Below are 7,365 nucleotides of genomic sequence, written 5' to 3'. Positions count from 1 at the left end.
CAGAGATATGGAACATTTTACCATATTAAAAGTAAAGCCTAGAGGGCAGTGATGCAAATAAGGCTACCCTGGGATTTTGGTAAGATGCTGACATCTAGATTACAACTGCCAATCATCAGCTATAAAACTTATCAGCAGATATTGCTGACATTGTTGGAAGATACTAAATGCTGCAAGGTGTATCATATTATTCGGTGAATAAGTCAGTAGGGTGGTCTTCTCAACCTTCAAGCACACCTGGCAAAGCAATTCCCTGCTAATATTTACGGTTTACTCTGAATGGAGGGCAGATCAAAGCGAGATGATATGTGAAGTTGGATGTGTTCCCTTCCTTGGTCAGCTGCAATGGCCCACACATACTTTACCTGCAGCCTGTAGTGGGCCGGGGGGGGGGCGGACACCTCCTGCTTACACACATGAGACCACAGGGGATTTAACCTGAATGAAGGTACAGCAATATAAACAATAAACAGAAATGTGTTGTGCATAAACAGAAATGTGTTGTGCATACCAGTTAATACTGATGCACACATGTGGACAGGGTCATAAAGCATAAGTAAGCTCACACAAAAGTATTGAACTCATGTTTATAGTTACACTCACCTTAATACAAGGCAAAGCTTCAGGCTTTCAGAACTAGGAAACTGTTAAAAAGTTATGATTATGAATTTTGGTCACAACCCGCAGGGGCATTTAATCAATACATATGCTGATATAGTCTACTGGGGCACAAAGAGACTATTCATTTAGACCAGCCTTCCCCAACCTGGTGATCTCCAGATGTTTTGGACTACAACTTTCATCAACTCCAGCCAAGTTAGGGAAGGCTGCTTTAGACTGCATCACAATTGGCCACTTACAGCAGAGCTTGCTCCTCCTTCTCCCTCCTTCTCTTCTGAAGTTCATTTGGAGTAATGTTCACTCCCATCCTGAGGCAATGGGTTCTAGTATCAGCTTCAGACTTTGGAGGATCATTCGGCAAGACCTTCTCATGGACCCCCACTCCCTGCATCTACCAGCTCCCTGCTATTATCACTAACTACTGCTGCTCCTCTTCTTCATTGCTATCACTCACTTCCTTACCAGGCTAGCATCTACTGTGTCTCATTCACCACCAGAGTTGACTGAGCTGAAGCGAGAAGCAGGTGAACAATCAAGCTGATTACAATGGTGAAGATGACCCAGGCAGTAGTGGACAACAGGGTGGAGGTGTTGCTTACCTGACCTCCTGACAGCAAAGTCACGTTGCTTACCATGAGGGAGAGCAAGAGGGGCAAGGCAGTGGGGAGGTTGCCCCCACTGTCCATTATTGGGTCCAGGGGTCTTTTGTCAGATGGTCCCTAGCTGTGTCCTCAACAGATATCTATCTACAGAGACCCCATTTACCTTTAATTTCTAAATTGGTTGAACTGAGTGTTTTCAAGGTTTGATACACACAATAGACAGTATTCAGCCAGCCAGCCAGTCCCATCAGCACAAATATTTCCACTTGCACAAGAACAGGACTTCCCCTTCTCCTGCCCCCTTCCCTGTGCCCTGAACCCTACCCAGATCTGCTCTAGGGAACTGGGGAAACCCCTAGAACAGATTTAGGGGTGCAAGGAGAAGAAGGGTGAATTTTCCATGGTGCAAGCAAATCCTTGCACTGATGTAATGCTTGTTCCATCATCCCTGACCACTGGTCCTGTTAGCTAGGGATGATGGGAGTTGTAGTCCCAAAACATCTGGAGCCCCAAGTTTGCCTGTGCCTGTCTTAGTGCTAGTCACTTCTCACTTACATCAAGAGTCTCCTTCACAAAAGCAGGATGTGTGCTCTAGAATTGATAACATTGTTGAATGGTTTCTACCATTCTAGCCAAAGCACTAGAAGAGCAACTGTGCATGGCTGATTTTACCAGCATGGCTTCTTACAGCAAAACTGCCGGCATGATTGACAGCGGGTACCACTTCTCCAGTAAATACTGTAGATGTTGGTTTCTGCTTTCTTCTCTGTGCAGCGAAGTGCTTGTCACGAGACAGGTTGTTTACATTCCACAGAGTCTGTACTGTTGGAGGTTTTCCCACGGGAACGGGAGACTGGATATGACGTACACTGGTTTCCTGTTTTTCACTGTTCTTTGCAGTTTCAGTTTGTGATTCTCTCCGTGCTTTAGAGGAGAGATGACGCTTTCTCTGCTTCGGCAGAGGGAAAATGTTTTTCTGTAACTTACCAGCTTTGAACTGTAAATAAAGTAGTATAGAGCATGTTGGCTCATACTTCTCATCATTCCGCTGTGCACTGGATACTGCTTATCTCCATCATTTGGTTCCGGGCCCAGAAAAATGCAGTGTTTTGAGAATGGACTCCAAAAGTCGGGCTCCTGGCAGAAGTACAAAGGAGCAAGAAACGAAGTGCCGGCAGAGGATCGGAACAGCGGCAGAGGGACGGATAGCAACGGTATCTGCTCTGCGCGTCAAAATGATTGATGAAGGTATGTGCTACTGCTCCGGGCAGCCTGCCAGCTTCTAATTAATGGCTTTATGGCTGGACTTTGAACTTTTATAGCCGGTTTTGCCGCGGCACAGGCAAATGGCTCAAAGGGACGCTATGCTGGGGGAAAACGAAAGTAAAGTGCAGCTGCAGCTCTATGACGCAGCAAGAATTTAGCACAGCATAGAGAAAGCACTTGGGGACTTTCACTTTTGAGCTTGCTTGTAGAATGCAGTTTGAAACAGCTGCAGATAAGCAACGCAGCATACAGAAAGGCGCAGGCTCAAAGGCAGAGGCTGTTTTGAGATTGCCTTTGGATTGAAGCAGCTGTACACAGAAGCAGCTTGATTTAAAGCAGCAGTGATGGCTAGCTGCAAAAGGCTGGATGAAGCAAGTGGGGGATTTGATACCACTGATCAGCCAAATGCTCAACTCACAGTAGCCTGTGAAACTGCCATGATTCAGAATGGAGCAGATCGGCGGGGTGCTGGCTGCATGGGAAATGGGGAGACTTCACAGTCGTCATCCCATAGTGCAGTGGAACCACCAGATGGCGCCAAAGCTTTGAAGGCAGTGAAATGCTACTCGTGTGGACGTCTAGGCCATATGAAGAGGGAATGCAAATATCCCAAGGCCAAGACAGAGCAGCGCAGCGGAAGCTCATCGCGTGGAAAAGGCCAGAGCAAAGGCAAAGGTCCGGTGTCCAGGACAACGCAGCACAAGGCAATGGTCTCACGCTACGCTCCAAAGGTTGCAGAGGTTGCAGAGGTCCAGAAGACGTCTAGATCTTTCTTCGTTGTTGATTCAGCTGCAACGCACCACATGTGCAACGATAAGCGACTGTTCGTGTCTTTTACACCGCAGGAAGGTGCGATTCACCAGGCGGATGACCACACTATCCCCAGTAAAGGCTACGGAACTGTTGTTCTTCACAGTTTGGACTTATCGATACAGGATGTGCTTTATGTGCCGGATGCGAAACATAATCTGCTCAGCGTTGGACAGCTGATTGAGAAGAAAATTGACGTTTCCTTTAAGAACAATAGATGCATCATCACCAAGAAAAATGATTATCAATTGTATGCTGAATTTGTTGATCGTTTGTTTGTTTTGTATTATGATGATGTTGTGCAGGATGACACTTGTTGCATTGCAGGTTCTAACAAAAGTTTGCATGCAGAATGTATTCATGATTTTCACAGGAAATTTGGACATTTGCATTTTGAGGCAGTATCTAAAATGCCTGCCTTGGTTGAAGGTATGACTATTAAACCCTGCAGGTACCACATGAAGTGCAAGGCATGCGCAGCAAACAAGGTGAAAATGGCTGCGAAAGGTAAGGTGTCTAGTAGGCAAGCTACAGAACCATACCAAATTATTCATGCTGATTTGGTTGGACCACTAGCGCCCTCTTTGGGTGGAAATAGGTACTTCATGGTTCTCATTGATGCATTTTCCAGGTATATTTATGTGTACAATCTCAAGCAGAAATCAGAGGCTTTTCCTAGGTTCAAGGAATTCTGTGCTTGGTTGGGAAATGTGCATGGTAAGAAGATTAAGATTCTTTTCACCGACCGGGGGGGAGAGTTCACTTCTCAGCAGTTTGAAGCTTTTCTGGCTGAGAAAGGAATTCAACACGATTTGTCTAGTCCTCGCTCGCCATGGCAGAATGGACTTGCGGAACGGGCAAATCAGACATTGCTTCAAGGGTTAAAAACCTTGCTGCATGATGCAAATCTTCCAGAGAGTTATTGGGCCGAAGCTCTCTCATGTTTCACTTACAGTTATAATCGCAGGTTATCTTCAGCGATTGGTTGTACCCCCTATGAGAAGATGTTTGGCAAGAAGCCATACATCAAACACATGAAAATTTTTGGTTCGGACATGTGGGTTCACTCACCACAAAACTCCAAGTTAGACAAGCGTGGATTGCATGGTATCTTTCTAGGTTATCAGAAAGGGTCTTACAGAATAATGATGACTGACTCTAAGGAAATTAAGCTCACAAGAAGTGTTGAGTACAATGCCAAGTGGGGGGAGAATGTGGGAATTTTCCAATGTTATCCTGATGACAGTGATGAGACTGAGGATAGTCAAAAGCAACCACAACAACCCACACCCACTGATGAAGGTTCTGATTCTGAGTCTGAAACTGAATCAGATGATTCAGAGGATTTCAAGAGTGCGAAAGCCTCTATGCGACCCTCTGAAAGCTCTGATCAGGAATTGGAGGAACCATTGTTCACAATAGGTCACTTTTCTCCTAAGAAGGAAGAGGAGAGTGTTGAAGACCTAAGGCTAATTCGTAGGTCACAGAGAGCCACAAAAGGCAGACCTCCAAAGAGATTTGCTGATGAGTTTGCTAAGATAGCAGTAACAGCTGTTAAAAGCTCCAAGAAGGTTTTTGAACCTTCAAGTTTCCAAGAAATCCAGGATTTGGATTCAAAGGAAGCTGAGCCATGGTTAAATGCCATGAAGGCTGAGCTTGATTCCTTGGAAAGGAACAAAACATGGGACCTAGTTCCAGTAGTTCCAGGAATGAAATTGCTTGGAAGCAAATGGGTCTTCAAAGCGAAGACTGATCAAAATGGCAAGATAGTCAGACACAAAGCCAGATTGGTAGCCAGAGGATTTGCACAGGTACCAGGTGAAGACTATCACGAGACCTACTCACCTACAGTGAGGTATGAGAGCATTAGGCTTATGCTCAAGCTAGCTGCAGAGGAAAATCTACACATTAGTCACCATGATGTGAATACAGCTTTTCTGTACGGATCTCTAAATGAATCACTTTATATGCTTCCACCTGATGGCGTACAGGTAAAACAGGGATTTGTTTGTGCTCTGAAAAAGTCAATTTATGGTCTCAAACAAAGTGCACGGTGTTGGCACACAAAACTCACTGAAGTGTTGTTTTCTCTAGGTTTTAAGCAAGGGAAATCTGATCCATGTGTATTTGTCAAAGAGGAGGGGCAAAAGAAACTGTATTGTTTGTTTTATGTTGATGATCTTTTATTCTTTTGGAAAGATGTCACAATGTACAATAACGCCCTAGCTCAACTCAAAGAGCACTTTGACATGAAAGATCTTGGTGAGGTAAACAACTACCTATCTCTGGAAATAGAGAGAGATCAAGATGGTAACATTCTAGTACACCAGTCACGGAAAATTGCTGATGTGTTAAGCAAGCTAAACCTAATGGATGCTAACCCTGTAGATACACCGATGACAACAGGTTATCAGGTAGATGACACTGAAGAAGCATTTTCTGACACTACACTGTACAGAAGTGTGCTAGGCAAGCTAAACTTCATTGCCAGATGTTCAAGACCAGACATTGCTGTTAGCTGTAATTTGCTAAGCAGACAAGTCAACAATCCTACTGTTAAGGATTGGAAAGCTCTGAAACGCATTTGAAAGGCACTATGCATTACAGACTGAGATTTAACAATCAGAAGTCTGGTGGTCTTGAGATATTTGCAGATGCAAGTTTTGGAAGTGACACTACAGACAGGAAAAGTACGTCTGGAGTTTGCTATAAGTACAATCAGGGTCTATTTGATTGGTCATGCAAGAAGCAAACAACAGTTAGCTTAAGTACTTGTGAAGCTGAACTGAATGCACTGTCTTATTCACTTAAAGATTGTGAATGGTTGTTACAATTGTGCAAAGACATGAAAATTCCTGTCAAATGTCCAATCCAGGTTTACCAGGACAACAAAGCATGTTTGGCTTTGCTGAATTCTGAAGGTTGTAAGCAAAGCACGAAGCACTTGCAATTGAAGGTGCAACATGCTAGGGAACGTATTCAGAAGGGACTCGTAACGGTGTCCTATATGCCAGGTAATGAAATTCCTGCTGATGTATTGTCCAAGATTGTATCAAGGGATCAACACTGTACCTATGTGCAGAAGTTGGGTTTGTACTGATATTGTACGAACACGCTGCCCAGAGATGTTCACAGAAAGGGGGAGGATGTTGGTTTCTGCTTTCTTCTCTGTGCAGCGAAGTGCTTGTCACGAGACAGGTTGTTTACATTCCACAGAGTCTGTACTGTTGGAGGTTTTCCCACGGGAACGGGAGACTGGATATGACGTACACTGGTTTCCTGTTTTTCACTGTTCTTTGCAGTTTCAGTTTGTGATTCTCTCCGTGCTTTAGAGGAGAGATGACGCTTTCTCTGCTCCGGCAGAGGGAAAATGTTTTTCTGTAACTTACCAGCTTTGAACTGTAAATAAAGTAGTATAGAGCATGTTGGCTCATACTTCTCATCATTCCGCTGTGCACTGGATACTGCTTATCAACAACAGTCTCAGGGACAGCAATTTCTTATCATGCTCTAGGGTAGAAACCCCTCTCTTCTCTTGCAACAGGAAAGTATATTGTAACATTGCAGCTACTACTAGTTACTGTTTTGGTGCTGGTAGTCATCTAATCGTGTCTGATATTTTTTTAAGGGAGTTAATAGCACTTAAGTCTGTGTGATTGGAGAATGACTCAATATTATCAGAAAGAAGGAGGAACCAGCAGTTACAAGGGTTAAAGGACTGTCCTGGGTGGAGCAGATGATTGTTATTACACTCCCTAAAGCCATGACATCATGGGGCGGGGTGATGCAGAACAAAAGACACACCCATGTGGGTTTTATGTCCCTGAAACCTGTCCTGTAGGAGCTCTGCGGAGGCACTTTAATATTCTGGCTGTGGTTAACTGGCATGGGAACAGGAGGGAGAAAGAGGACTCAGCTCAGCTCAACTCTTGGCACAGAGGCAACTCCAAGGTGAATCACAGCTCCACTTCAATCAAAGAGAATGTGGGAAAGGAAGGCTCAGAGATAGAGTGATGGCTTCAGCATTTGCGAAGTCAGCACTTGTTCATTTCACTGGGACTGGGCT

This window comes from Podarcis melisellensis (assembly GCF_964234715.1).
Source record: "Podarcis melisellensis genome assembly, chromosome: 6".
Classification (NCBI taxonomy): Eukaryota; Metazoa; Chordata; class Lepidosauria; order Squamata; family Lacertidae; genus Podarcis; species Podarcis melisellensis.
Note: the sequence above shows the minus strand (reverse complement) of the source record.